This window comes from Schistocerca serialis, chromosome 3, assembly GCF_023864345.2.
Source record: "Schistocerca serialis cubense isolate TAMUIC-IGC-003099 chromosome 3, iqSchSeri2.2, whole genome shotgun sequence".
NCBI lineage: Eukaryota > Metazoa > Arthropoda > Insecta > Orthoptera > Acrididae > Schistocerca > Schistocerca serialis.
The window spans coordinates 41,953,407-41,968,687 of NC_064640.1; the positions used below are offsets into that span (position 1 = coordinate 41,953,407).

Consider the following 15,281-nt stretch of genomic DNA (forward strand, 5'->3'; position numbering starts at 1 on the left):
TGTAAAGGTGCCACGTTAACAGCCGAAGGCACCCAAGATCATCACTCCAGGTTATTGGGCTGTGTGTCAGGTGAATCACATTGACTGGAGTAGAACTTTCTTCTGTGATGAGTTCCGCTTCGAAGCGAGCCTCCAAGACCAGTGAAGATGCGTCTGGAGACCGCGGCCAGTGGTGTTATCCCAACTTGACAGTCACCCGCGATACAGCTCGACAACCAAGAGTGATGGACTAGGGGACCATTTACTTTCACAGCAGGACCACTGTGGTTGTCATCCACGGCACCTTTACAGCACGGCAGTACATCGACATTATTCTACACTCCGTTCCGTTGGCCTTCATGGCAGGCCATACTGCAATTACATATCAGAGAGATAATGCCCGCTGCACACAGTGAGAGTTTCTAGTGCTTGTCCTTATGCTTGTCGAATCACGCCTGATCCAAAGTTCCCGTATCTCTCCGCAAGCTAGAACGTATGGAGAATTCTGGGCAAGGTCCTACAACCAACTAGGGATTTTTATGATCTAGCACGCCAGTTGAAGAGAATTTAGCATGTTATCCCCCAGAAGGAGATCCAACAATTCTATTAATAAGTGACAAGCTGAATAACTGCTAGCATATGGGACAGAGGTGGACCAACGTGTTATTGACTTCATCAGTTTGTGAAGTAACACAGGTTTTGTGAAGTTGGCAACAGAACTTCATGACTCAGATTGTGGTCACGCATGATCTGCCAGACCCAATTGTGTGTGCCCACTGAGCTACACCTCCATCGGCTCGGTACCACAAGCGCCCTCTGACGCCACGATATAGGACAGCAGACGGCAGCAACTCAGCCACTCGCACCTGGAGTCTCATCAAATTGACACCATAATTTTTGCTGTAGTACTGGGAGCCTCTCCCTTGTTGAAAATGATTTCTAGACTTCGTTCCTTATAACGACATTTGTATAAAGTCTTCGTTCACATGAAATACAAGTTACATAAATTTTCTGTTAACTGTGTTAACTTGTTCGCTAATCATTTCTGCTCCTGTATAGCTATCCCACGACGACAGCTGCAGCGCCACCCTGTAGACCACATCTCCTTACCATCGTGCACGATGTCTTACACAACATGACAACCTTTATCTTGAATAAATATTCCGATTTTACTTAAACTATAAACATTGTTTGTCTGTTCATGTACATCACATCTACCCACTTCCGCTACACTCACGTAATTCCTTCGTGGTTCATTGTTTGTTTTGTCTTAGAGTGTATGAAGCTGCATAACGGTGTATCTGAAACACTTTTGCTGCTTACTGAGCGAGAGGGTTTGGTATTTTTTCGAAATGTTCGGAGCTGGAAGGAGAGTTATAAGAAGCAAAGCAGTCACTTGTTCTGAATTACTTCATGTTGCATTATCTTAGCTCTATTCCCACTCTTTCTTGTCCTTGGAGACACAAAAAACTCTCCAAAACGTGCAAGTCAAACATATAAATTAGTATCAACAATTTTAGGTTTTTTCTCCTACACATTTCTTGCTGTAGCTATGACACACTTTTTTCTCATTCAGTGTTTCAAAATCTACGTAGGTTGCATATACTTATTACCAAATTGCAACACAAGCTAAGAACTGCATTACTGTCCTCAAAAGTCGACATGTGCAGCAATACTCTGAAAGTTATCAGCGTAAGTTTTATTTTATTTATTTATTTACGTTTTTTAGCGACTAACTCCTCTGGTTATGCAGATTGTTCACAAAGGCCTCTTCTGCATTCTCCTGTTACTAGTTTTTATTGCTATATCTACTTCATTTTTCCCATGCCATGCTTTTTTTTCATTCATTGCCGTAGAATCTGAGAGCACCAGTGACCTTCAAAATGACTGTCGATCTATCGTTGAGCAGCCTAGAAACTACAGCAGTTGAAGGCCTGCAGCAGCTAGTTCTAGACCGACGGCGACAACGAAGAAGAAGAAGAGGGAGAAGACTACCAATGGAGAAGTTCCATCTTCATCTTCAGAACTTTATTAAATTAGTCATAATGGGTGAACAAGCACCAAAACGAATTATATTAGATGATCTTGAAAGGGTTGCTATGAGTCTGCATTTATAGTGGTAAATTTACTGATATAGATCCTAGACATTTGTTGATAGCATGTTTCTACGTTTTCGAGAGCAAAATTCGTGAAATTAACCAACAAATGACGTCATATCAAACAAGGAATGAAGCAAGAAGAATGAAAGAAATATTTGCTGGATGCATCTCTAAACTGAGGGGGAGGAATACTAAGAAACGTACAGGTGGAGTATCAACGTTGCAATTTTGCATGAGCAGTTAAGGGACCAGATACGGTAACTGGTATATTTAGCACCATATACAGCGCTACAGAGGAAGATGGGAGGGTTAGATGCCAGCACGAATATACTAAAGACGGTTTTTGGTACAGCAAGTGATGAAATCTGCGCTGGCGTACGCCTTCACCAGCACACCGGTGGGCACTAGGAAACATTGTATAGCAGGCGCTGAACTAGGCGCACCTATGGCAAAAGAAGACCAAGACAAGCCCCAGGTTACGCGCCGCCAACGTCCCCTGGACATAATGCACAGAGGCCGCCGGCGCCTACCGAGCTGTCTATTTCAGTACGTCGCATCCTGGTTCAGTTCATATTGAAACTCAATACGTCGAGCTGTGCTCTTATCTTCCACAGTGATAATCGTCGCCTCACACCTTAGCCAGCTGTGAGGGATCGTTAATCACTGTATGTACACTGACGAGCCGAAGAAACTGGTATAGTCATGTGTATTGAAATACAAATATATGTAAAGAGGCAAAATATGACACTGCGGTCGGTAACGCCTATGTAAGACAAATGCCTCGCGCGGTTGTTAGATCGGTTACTGTTGCTACAATTGCAGTTTATCAGGATTTAAGGGAGTTTAAACGTGATGTTATAGTCGGCGCACGAGTGAAGGGACACAGCATCTCCGAGGTAGCGATTAAGAGGGGAATTTTACGTACAACCATTTCATGAGTGTACCGTGAATATCAGGAATCCGGTAAAACATAAAATCTCCGACATCTGTGCGACCGGAAAAAGATCCTGCAAGAACGGGACCAACGACGACTGAAGAGAATCGCTGAACGTGACAGAAGTGCAACCCTACCGCAAATTGCTGCAGATCTCAGTGCTGGGCCATCAACAAGTGCGAACCATTCAACGAAACATCATCGACATGGGCTTTCGGAGCCGAAGAATCACTCGTGTACCCTTGATGACTGCACGACACAAGGCTTTACATATCGTCTGGGGCCGTCAACACCGACATTGGACTGTTGATGACTGGAAACGTTTTGCCTGGTTGGACGAGTCTCGTTTCAAGTTGTATCTAGAGGCTTACGAGAGGAAAAAGTACAATACCTTTCATTGTGGTAAACAGATGTGTCGCCAGCAAAGGAAAACAGACAAAATCAGAAATCTCTTCAGTATAACGATTCCAAATTTGAACTACATAGAATGTACAAGGAAAGTAATGAGCTTTGACTCGTCTACCTAGTTGCTAGTCTTCAAGCGTCTGTAGAACGGGCCGTGGCATATTGGGCGCTGCACTTATGTTCTCTTCGCATAGAAGCCACTGCTGTCACGTTATCGTCCTGGAGAGGGGTTGGTCATTCCGCAACTGGCTGACGTCTTCTTCACAGCCCTCTGTGCTCTCTCGTTCCCGACTGGCGTGTCGACCGTAAGAGCTTCAAGTAACCTATATCTACCTTAGGTGAAAACCCTTACGCTCCCATGAACTTGCAGTAAATAAAATACGGTGGATTAGGTAAACTGTAACAAGTAAGAATAAGTTAACTAACTTAAGTTCCCAGGATGAGATTTTCACTCTGCAGCGGAGTGTGCGCTGATATGAGACTTCCTGGCAGATTAAAACTGTGTGCCGGACGGAGACTCGAAGTCGGGACCTTTGCCTTTCGCGGGCAAGGGCTCTACCAACTGAGCTACCCAATCACGCTTCACGCCCCGTCCTCACAGCTTTACTTCCGCCAAAGCTGTGACGACGGGGCGTCTAGCGTGCTTGGGTAGCTCAGTTGGTAGAGCACTTGCTCGCGAAAGGCAAAGGTCCCGAGTTCGAGTCTCGGTCCGGCACACTGTTTTAATCTACCAGGAAGTTTCATATCAGCGCACACTCCGCTGCAGAGTGAAAATCTAATTCTGGAAACATCCCCCAGGCTGTGGCTAAGCCATATCTCCGCAATATCCTTTCTTTCAGGAGTGCTAGTCCTGCAAGGTTCGCAGAAGAGCTTCTGTAAAGTTTGGAAGGTAGGAGACGAGGTACTGGCGGAAGTAAAGCTGTGAGGACGGGGCGTGAAGCGTAACTTAAATTAGTAAATTGTAAACTAGTCCGTAGGCAAGGAGTTAGCAAGGTAAATTATTGTGATTTCTATTTAAAAAAGCACTCCGTCTTCAGGCCACGAGTGGCCTACCGGGACCATCCGACCGCCGTGTCATCCTCAATGGAGGATGTGGTTAGGGGCGGGGGGGGGGGGGGGGGGGCGTGGCGTCAGCACAGCGCTCTCCCGGCCGTTATGATGGTATTCTTGACCGAAGCCGCTACTCCTCAGTTGGCATCAAGAGGCTGAGTGCATCCCGATAAATGACAACAGGGCATGGCGGCCTGGATAGTCACCCATCCAAGTGCCGACCTCGAACGACAGCGCTTAACTTCGGTGATCTCACGGGAACCGGTGTATCCACTGCGGCAAGGCCGTGACCACTGTGATTTCTATGCTGAAGAAATTGTAAAGACTGCAGAAATTAATAACGTTGCTTTAGTAGTCTATAGTACTGGTTCGGCTTGATCATCTTCTCTTGGGAAGCAAGTCTGGTGGCCCAGACGTATCAATTGACGTTTATAAATAAAACTAAAGCTAATAAAACTTGTGATAAAGAAGGTATAAGGAAAATTAAGAGTCCTGGGCATAATTGGTTCAAATGGCTCTGAGCACTATGGAACTTAACTTCTGAGGTCATCAGTCCCCTAGTATTTAGAACTACTTAAACCTAACTAACCTAAGGACATCACACACATCCATACCCGAGGTAGGATTCGAACCTGCGACCGTAGCGGTCGCGCGGTTCCAGACTGTAGCGCCTAGAACCACTCGGCCACCCAGGCCGGCTGTGCATAATGTCTACTGGTTAATGCATCGAGATTTTGCGCAATTGCTGTGAGCAGAAATACGGAGGTCGAATTTTCTGAAGGAGAGGGGCGTGTTGAGCCGCAAAATAATTAATTGCACACGACTGAGATAAAATGAAGACATCTGCCAAAGATGATGCAAGGGGCCGTGTTAGCGGGCCAGACCATAGCTGACCGAGCGTTGTTGCTTCGGGGACTTCTGGTTATGCAATAACAACTGTGCTACGACTCCAGGTGTTTACTACATCGCAGGTCACAGCCGAGTGAAAATATCAGTGGCACATCAGAATGGGACAGGCACTGTAGCATCGATGGCCCAGTTACTTTACATCCGAGCCACATTCTTGTTATGGCTTACGCGATAAGAACTGATGCTGCAGCGAAACAAAGACCGGACAAGACTATACAGATACTTATTTATAGGCAGAGGCATTGCTGTCTACTGGCCATCAGCAATGACAACGTCAGTCTAAGAGCCATTGTGTCTACAAACCCATCAGGATACTAGACTGTGAGTGTACGAGCGTACACGGCTCACCATTGAGCCTCTGCCACCCTGTCGCTGCTAGCCTCAGCACTGCTGCTGATGTCAAGTCCTGAGCTGTGCACATAGCGCCATGTATCCCGTGGGCCACTTTACGGGCCTAATTTAGTTCCTTCCAGCGTTCCATTCTGGAAGTCTCTGGCACCCTCCCAGGGCCGTGAAGCCGCTCATCCGCCGTCGCTTGGGCAGGAAAACTGCTGGCCGGCAGCCTCTGCAAGGATGGACATACATTGCTGTTGTGAGCTGCCCTATCACACTGAATTTGTTCTGTATGTCCAAAGGCAAAGACGTGCCTCTTGGATGGATATTTGGCTGTGAAATGCTAACTTGCTGGTGTCGACTGCTTTGTCTTGCTGTTGTCTTCATCGCTGACCCCACACATAATCTGTCGTCTCTGTATGGCTTCGTTCCGCAAGCATTAGTCTTTTTGGGCATCTGAGCCACTATTGTAGTACTGAGCAATAAATGTTTATTTTATCAAATCAGTTTCATTGATAAGTCATCAGATGTCACCCAGGCATGCAGTCACCGCCTCACTGCTACGTTATCTGGGTGTGGTCTTCCGACATCTTCACCTCTAACTAACATATTCCACCACCCACCATGATCACTAAACGAAAAAGAACTTGGACCATTGATCAAGGGAATCAGAGACAAGGATTCAGCAGGGGAAACAACCGCAGAAAGGCTTCTCATGGCGTCATTCAGCAAAATCTTGAAGGAATAGACAAACTAAAGGTTTAACTTGAAATACAAGATCCCTACTTAAAGCTAGAAGACTACACGAATTCATAGAAATCATGTACCAGACTGAACTAGATGCGCGAGGGGCTATGAGGATTCGAGTTCACTTTGTTTACATTTGTGATCTAGGTCACTGACATCTCCCTGATGATGACACAAGCCACACCTTCTTATCTATAACAGCATCAAGCACTACCCCTTTCTTCATTCTCCTTCCTTCCACCACCTCTCCCTCTCCATCCAGTTGCAGCATCGTATTAAAAACAGTCAACCAATCAAAATTGGAAATACTGGAAATAGTGTGATAAATGAAAGACAACCAGATACACACCATTTCTGGTTATCTCAGTATAGTTTTAAAAAGACACGTCAAAGTGACAACTTCATCTAAAGTGGCAAAGATACATGCAACACAAACACACACACGTACACGCACGCACGCACAAACACACACACGATTCTGTCAAATGTTGTAACCTCATGAGCAAACTTAATTGCTTTTTTCCTTTACTCGTTTCCACACGTAAATACTATATTGCCTTAGCAGTGAATTTCATGTCTGTCTCTCTCTCTCACTCTCCTCGCCCTCTCGCTCTCCCTCACCCTCTCCCTCGCCCTCTCCCTCGCCCTCTCCCTCGGCCTCTCCCTCTCCCTCTCTCTCTCTCTCTCTCTCTCTCTCTCTCTCTCTCTCTCTCTCCCTCTCTCTCTCCCTCTCCCATTTACGTACTCCACTAATGTTTATATGGAACACTGTACTGTCTTATCATTAGTATATTACAGAGGGAAGGGAATGAAAATAAACCCTCAAACAAAAGATAATCTAGCTAAGAAAATAATTTTAAAAATTATTACATTCCAAAGAATGTCAGATACAGACTTGGATGACCCTGCACATTTACATACAACAAGGAACATTCATTGGTAAAATTGTACAAATTTTAACACATTCAATTTTTTTCTACATTTTCACATGTTTTCTACATTTTTCACAGTGCAGTAACGCTCCAGCGTCCTTAGAACCAGTTCTTTATACTGAAACAGAATCATTTTTCATGCAGTCATAAATATTATTATTCATCTTCGACACTTTTTAGAATATTATCTCATGTAAACTGTAGATTTTTGCAAGCTGAGTATATATTTGAGCTATCTCGACCAACCACTAAAAATTATAATGTCAGGATAATGTTTAGTCTCCTACTAAACTGAAGTAACTTCCAGATATAAATAAATTGGTTACCACGTTTAATGTTTAATGTTACGCACATATACAGTGAAATCGATCACCACCAAAGGTCACCGTTTGGTGTCACTGTCTTTAGCATGGAAGACCCAGGTTTGATTCATGGTGCTTCTTCGGATTAATTTGAGAGAGGAGAGGCTGGAACAGACAAAGGTGACACTGACTCAAATTACGATAGAGCATATCTGATGTGGTGGTGACCCCAAACCATTTACTATATCGATAAGTGTATGATAATTATCATCCAGTGCTGATATACCAAGATATATTTTCTTTCAAGTTGGAGCAACACGCTGCTCCATCTGAATAATAAACTGTACAGTTTCTGAGTCCAAGATGCACTGCCTGTAATCGTTAATGGTTAACAAGTTTACAGAAAAATGTTTCATGCCTTCTGCTCTGCACGTTACGTGTCCAGATTCCGTCTCGAAAGCGTAGAGTTTTCCGTGCAGGCCAACTAATTCTGCAACATGTTCACCATTCATTTGGCCTTCCATTACCTCGACCACATTCTTTACTGATGTACGTACGAAACGAGGGTCCCTACGTTTTCAAATACACTCCTGGAAATTGAAATAAGAACACCGTGAATTCATTGTCCCAGGAAGGGGAAACTTTATTGACACATTCCTGGGGTCAGATACATCACATGATCACACTGACAGAACCACAGGCACATAGACACAGGCAACAGAGCATGCACAATGTCGGCACTAGTACAGTGTATATCCACCTTTCGCAGCAATGCAGGCTGCTATTCTCCCATGGAGACGATCGTAGAGATGCTGGATGTAGTCCTGTGGAACGACTTGCCATGCCATTTCCACCTGGCGCCTCAGTTGGACCAGCGTTCGTGCTGGACGTGCAGACCGCGTGAGACGACGCTTCATCCAGTCCCAAACATGATCAATGGGGGACAGATCCGGAGATCTTGCTGGCCAGGGTAGTTGACTTACACCTTCTAGAGAACGTTGGGTGGCACGGGATACATGCGGACGTGCATTGTCCTGTTGGAACAGCAAGTACCCTTGCCGGTCTAGGAATGGTAGAACGATGGCTTCGATGACGGTTTGGATGTACCGTGCACTATTCAGTGTCCCCTCGACGATCACCAGTGGTGTACGGCCAGTGTAGGAGATCGCTCCCCACACCATGATGCCGGGTGTTGACCCTGTGTGCCTTGGTCGTATGCAGTCCTGATTGTGGCGCTCACCTGCACGGCGCCAAACACGTATACGACCATCATTGGCACCAAGGAAGAAGCGACTCTCATTGCTGAAGACGACACGTCTCCATTCGTCCCTCCATTCACGCCTGTCGCGACACCACTGGAGGCGGGCTGCACGATGTTGGGGCGTGAGCGGAAGACGGCCTAACGGTGTGCGGGACCGTAGCCCAGCTTCATGGAGACGGTTGCGAATGGTCCTCGCCGATACCCCAGGAGCAACAGTGTCCCTAATTTTCTGGGAAGTGGCGGTGCGGTCCCCTACGGCACTGCGTAGGATCCTACGGTGTTGGCGTGCATCCGTGCGTCGCTGCGGTCCGGTCCCTGGTCGACGGGCACGTGCACCTTCCGCCGACCACTGGCGACAACATCGATGTACTGTGGAGACCTCACGCTCCACGTGTTGAGCAATTCGGCGGTACGTCCACCCGGCCTCCCGCATGCCCACTATACGCCCTCGCTCAAAGTCCGTCAACTGCACATACGGTTCACGTCCACGCTGTCGCGGCATGCTACCAGTGTTAAAGACTGCGATGGAGCTCCGTATGCCACGGCAAACTGGCTGACACTGACGGCGGCGGTGCACAAATGCTGCGCAGCTAGCGCCATTCGACGGCCAACACCGCGGTTCCTGGTGTGTCCGCTGTGCCGTGCGTGTGATCATTGCTTGTACAGCCCTCTCGCAGTGTCCGGAGCAAGTATGGTGGGGCTGGCACACCGGTGTCAATGTGTTCTTTTTCCATTTCCAGGAGTGTAGCTAGTTTCAACACACTTTCAATGTCACAAACCTATCCACTTCTGGATACATCGTAATGCCATCGTCCAAGAGATATGTGTGTCATTATAAGCACAAGACGTATTAGGCTTTATGAGAGGGTAGCTAGGAAAACAAATGTTCTTACACAAAACTTCATTAATTTTGGTGTATAGATTTACGCACAAAAACAACTGTTTATTTTACTTTGCTTGGAGTAGTTTTAATAACATTGATTTTAATTTTTAAGTTATAGCTTAACTGCACATCAGAATGATCTAGTTCATTTTCCTAGCATTAATTTCATAATATTAAAGAAGGTATATTCCGAATTCGAACACATATCTATTTTTTCCTGTTAACTTTATTTTGTATGGCTTTAACGGTCTGCTCTCTTCCTTTTTTCTATTCTTTTAGCTGAGATAATTCGAGGATTTCAGTTTCGTCTTTGTATTTTCTTCATTATATCATGTTAAAGATTTCCATGTTTGTGCTCCCATATTTCATTGGCATTTACAGTATATGCTGGTATCTTGTGTGTCCCAGTTGTAGCCGGATTTTCCAGACACGGTGTTTGAATTAATACGTAAGGCTTGCTTGCACATCTACACCGGCAGTTGTTACCGCCGTACACTCCAGTTTTCGTGTCTCGACTTTGATATCTTTCCATTTCCAATTTTCGTTGACAATTATGTAACACATTTGCTGCACTTATAAGGTTAATTTCTTTAATAGAAAGTGTTTAAAGCCAGCGTGATACATTTCTTAATTTCTTCAAGCCCTGCGAAATAACATTATTTGTGGGAACCAGTTCTAATCCGGGAGCATCTAAATTCGATGGTACTGTGGAGAACAGTGTTCTAGATTGAGGAAAACGTGTTTTTCCAGAATTACTATGCAACTTCTATATAATACCGTTCTAACCTCTGTTGAAGTTTATGTTAATGATTTCTGTATAGGTTACTTGTAACTAATTAAAACTATAGTCAGATAATCCACAGTTTATAATCTTTCCTTCTGCTTGATTAAAATTTACTTCTAAACCAATAAAATTTCGTTTATTCTTATTGCCCAGCTGATATGTTGTAGAACACCGTTAAACACAACACAGCAGCTGTTCGCTAAGCTATCTGATAGTGTACACGCTATGGCAGTAATTGGTACATAGTATAGAGGAGCAGATTCCAAATATTGTTTACTGCCATCTAATACACTTAAACAGTCTTCCACAGGGTAAAGCACACCATCCTTTCTGTAGTTGTATGTTGTAGCTTCCATTCATGCAATAACATGTTATTTAGTCATGGAAGATGTAGAAGTTTCTCGTAGACAAATATCATGGCAATTTTTGAAATCGATGAAATAGTTACCAAGAACTTTGTCCACTCCTGGTTGTGTAGTATGAAATATAAATTCGTTTTATATCTTACAACTGCAGTTTATCCTTGTTAGTGTATGCTGTCTTATAGTATTTACAACCGTATTTCTGTTTCATTTGTAGTCTCCTGGTTCTCACAAGTTGTGATTTGATGTTAGGTAGTCGCCAATCCCCATTTATTTTAGAAGTACCAGCAATATCTTCCGTTATATTCAGGTCCACAAGGTAATAGTTGTCTACACACAGCTGTTGCAATATCCCAGGCAGTTTACTGTAGTAGGCGTGGGCTTCGTGTCTATCTTGGCCACATTAATGCGTTCGCAATGCTCTTTGTAGTAGCTTACCTGCACTGTTATTTTTTTATTCATGATTAAACCTACTCCAGCATTTCCTCCATTTGATTTTGTATTTATAACCCTGTATTCACCTGACCAGAAATCTTGTTCCTCCTGCCACCGAACTTCACTAATTCCCACTATAATTAACTTTAACCTATCCATTTCCCTTTTTAAATTTTCGAACCTACCTACCCGATTAAGGGATCTAACATTCCATTCTCCGATCCGTAGAACGCCAGTTTTCCTTCTCCTGATAGTGATGTCCTAGTGAGTAGTCCCCGCCCGGAGATCTGAATGGGGGACTATTTTACCTCCGGCATATTTTACCCAGGAGGACGCCTTCATCATTTAACCACACAGTAAAGCGGCATGCCCTCGGAAAAAATTACGGCTGTAGTTTCCCCTTGCTTTCAGCTGTTCGCTGTACCAGCACAGCAATGCCGTTTTGGTTAGTGTTGCAAGGACAGATCTGTCAATCATCCAGACTGTTGCCCCTGCAACTTCTGAAAAGGCTGCTGCCCCGCTTCAGGAACCGCACGTTTGTCTTGCCTCTCAGTAGATACCCCTCCGTTGTGGTTGCACCTTCGGTACGGCTATCTATATCGCTGAGGCAAGCAACCCTCCCAACCAACGGCAAGGTCCGTGGTTCATGGGGGGAGTGGGACAATAGTTACGATATTACATTGCCTGTGTTGTTCAGAAATACGATGCAATGTTCATTTCGATATGCATGCATGTCCGAAGGAACATGAACCACTGCGATTACAGCCGTTATGAAGTATATTTAATGTATTCACAGTTGTAAATGTGGACAACCATCAGCTCTATAATCGTATGACGTCAATGAAAATTTGTACCAGATCGGGACTGGAACTCAGATTTCGCGCTTATCGTGAGCGGTTATCTTACATTTTTTTCAGTATAAATTTTAAGCTTGTAGCCTAATAATCTCAGGTTCATTTGTTCTAATTTTTGCACAAGTTCCAAAATATAGGATTTTCAGGCAGTTCCCCAGAAAGAATCATGTTACGGGTATCTAATAATCTCTTTCACAAATAGTTGTTTTCTGTTATCCACATTCAATGCGTATGCCGGACAGTACGGAAACAGCGGCAGCCGATCCATGTGTGAGTCACCATACAAGAAGTAAAAACGTGGTGGCTGTAGATACATGGTTGACGACATAAGGAAGTTTGGGTCTAGCCGCGAAACGTGCACGGCTAGCCTAAATGTAAGGCGACCGCTCCCGATAAGTGGAAAATAAGGGATCGAGTCCGCTCTGGAACAAAGTTCCATTGTCGTCACTTCATTATACAGGCGATGGATGCCCATATTCGCAACTGCGAATACATTTCATGGGATAATAGTGGCAACCAGCCGCAAAAGGACCATACGCCTAGTTAAATAGACGTGAAAACATACAACGAATATAACACCGGATATGTAAAGCATAGCGGGAGAGGTTTTAGGGGAAGGTATCTGGCTTCTTAGAATTTATCACCATAAACTTTAAAGAGAAACCTTGGAGGGTTTTATTCACGGTAAAAGGGTGTACAATTAAGGAACATGGAGATGTAACCACCTGCTTGGAAAGGTTACCATTACGGCCAAAGTCGCAAGGACGGTATGGGATTATGGCTGAGGACGGCGGTAACAGGTCGTAGAAAGGAAGAGAGAGAAGCGACCAAGCTTCGGTCCCCTGGCAACTAAATCCATTGAAACCCGTGAATCGTACTCACACGCTTATTAGGTAGAGATGGTGAGTGTCTTCTGATCAGCAGTTCTGATCGTGTGAACAGAAACATGTAAGCAGAATGTGCTGAAGCCGTGAGTGGTCTGTGAACTGTTTTCACAGCTCTTCAATATGAAGCAAACGAATGGAAGATCGCCATTGAAATGTTTAAAGGCTACAGCTCCTAGTCCCACCAACCAAGTGGTTGTCGCTCAGTTGTATAGTTAGATGATTTCCCTGTTTCTTTATTTTTTTCTTTTGTTATGAGGTGCAACATCAATATCACATGTTTCCTGAAACCTCCCCCCCCGTCTCCTCAGTTACCCATTACGCTATTAATGCATATAAGCCCATGGGGAGCTACCTGACTGTTGGCCAGTGCAACGTGCTCGAATCATTCTGACATCCCCAGACTTACCTCAAAATCTTACTTGACCACCACACTTCGGAGCCTTAGGTGCTGCAGCCACCATTATCTTGGGAACACAAGGACTTGGTTGTTAGAATAGTTGCGTTGCAGCTGCATTTTCAGTGTGCTTTGATAAGCCTTGCAAGTGTGAATACAAGCATTAGTATTTTTGTGGAGTCTGCTTTTTTGCTGTGGCAAATGACTTCATGAAAGTGGGTGGCTGTATGGCCGTAAGGCGCCTTTTTCATGGCAGAGTGTGAGATTACTTGTGTGATTTAACCTCGTGGAATCTCGTTTCTTCTGTGAATACAGGACATTTATTGCTTCTAACTGGCTGGATTTTAGAGCAATTGACGCTCATGTGTGGGGTAGCGCACTGAACACCTGGTTCGTGATCAGCAGAGCCAGGTGTTCCACATGTAGCCTGACCGCTGCAGCCAATGGTACTATGGGCAGAGTACTAGTACTTAAAGCAGCGCATTTGATTTGGTCCATAGCGCCTAACCTCATATTTGAGAAATTCTGCCGCGTTATACTCAAGTAACTTGGGGAGTTTGGAAAATTAAGTGTCGCGATAAAAGTCGCTGACTTCAGGAGCTCACCATCAGTCATTTTCACAAAACTATTACCTTCAGTACCACATGCGTTTTGTCATGCCTGTTGAAATTCTTTGGTACCCATATTCATAACGGCAATGGCCTTGCTGCAGTGGATACACCGGTTCCCGTCAGATCAGCGAAGTTAACCGTTGTCGGGCGTGGCCGGCACTTGAATGGGTGACCATCCGGGCCGCCATGCGCTGTTGCCATTTTTCGGGTGCACTCAGCCTCGTGATGCCAATTGAGGAGCTACTCGACCGAATACTAGCGGCTCCGGTAAAAGAAAACCATCATAACGACAGGGAGAGCAGTGTGCTGACCACACGCCCCTCCTATCCGCATCCTCAGTTGAGGATGATATGGCGGTTTGATGGACCCGATGGGACACTTGTGGCCTGAAGACGGAATGCATATTCATAATGTCCCGTCACGTCAAAGCTCTTTTACAACAGTTCTGCGCAGTGTGCAGTTAGCTATTGAGAACGTATACTCCAAGTAGTTTGGCATTTAACAACTTGTTCACATGAGTAGCTTTCAGTGTCCCCGTAAGGAATGTAAGATTGCAAGGTCTTCTGATAGATTTCAGTTGCCAAGCAACTCCATCTAGAGCTTTATGGATATAGAGGAGGAGGAGGAGATTAGTGTTTAACGTCCCGTCGACAACGAGGTCATTAGAGACGGAGCGCAAGCTCGGGTTAGGGAAGGATGGGGAAGGAAATCGGCCGTGCCCTTTCAAAGGAACCATCCCAGCATTTGCCTGAAGCGATTTAGGGAAATCACGAAAAACCTAAATCAGGATGAACGGAGACGGGATTGAACCGTCGTCCTCCCGAATGCGAGTCCAGTGTGCTAACCACTGCGCCACCTCGCTCGGTTTTATGGATGGATATGACAATTTCCCGAAATGAACCTTCCGCATGGTTAACAACGATATACTATTTACATTAGATACCACAGGACGTGTTCCGTTAAATTTACTGCTTTCTCTCTCAATCACAGGAGACTCAGCTGGACTAGTCATACAATGTCACTTTGGGGTGTGGGTGTAAATAGTGCCCAACGATGCACCGGGATTGGAAGAATGGGATTTAGGGTTTATGGAGGAATTACCAGCAGCTAGCAAAGTTAG

The 15,281-nt window shown here is 44.9% G+C and overlaps 1 non-coding gene across 1 annotated transcript; it reads right to left on the reverse strand.

Moving 5' to 3' along the window:
* Nucleotides 1-14,950: 14,950 nt before the first annotated feature.
* On the reverse strand, nt 14,951-15,024 carry Trnaa-cgc (transfer RNA alanine (anticodon CGC)). Its single transcript has one exon. It is a non-coding gene; the product is annotated as a tRNA-Ala (tRNA).
* Between the last annotated feature and the right edge of the window lie 257 nt (nt 15,025-15,281).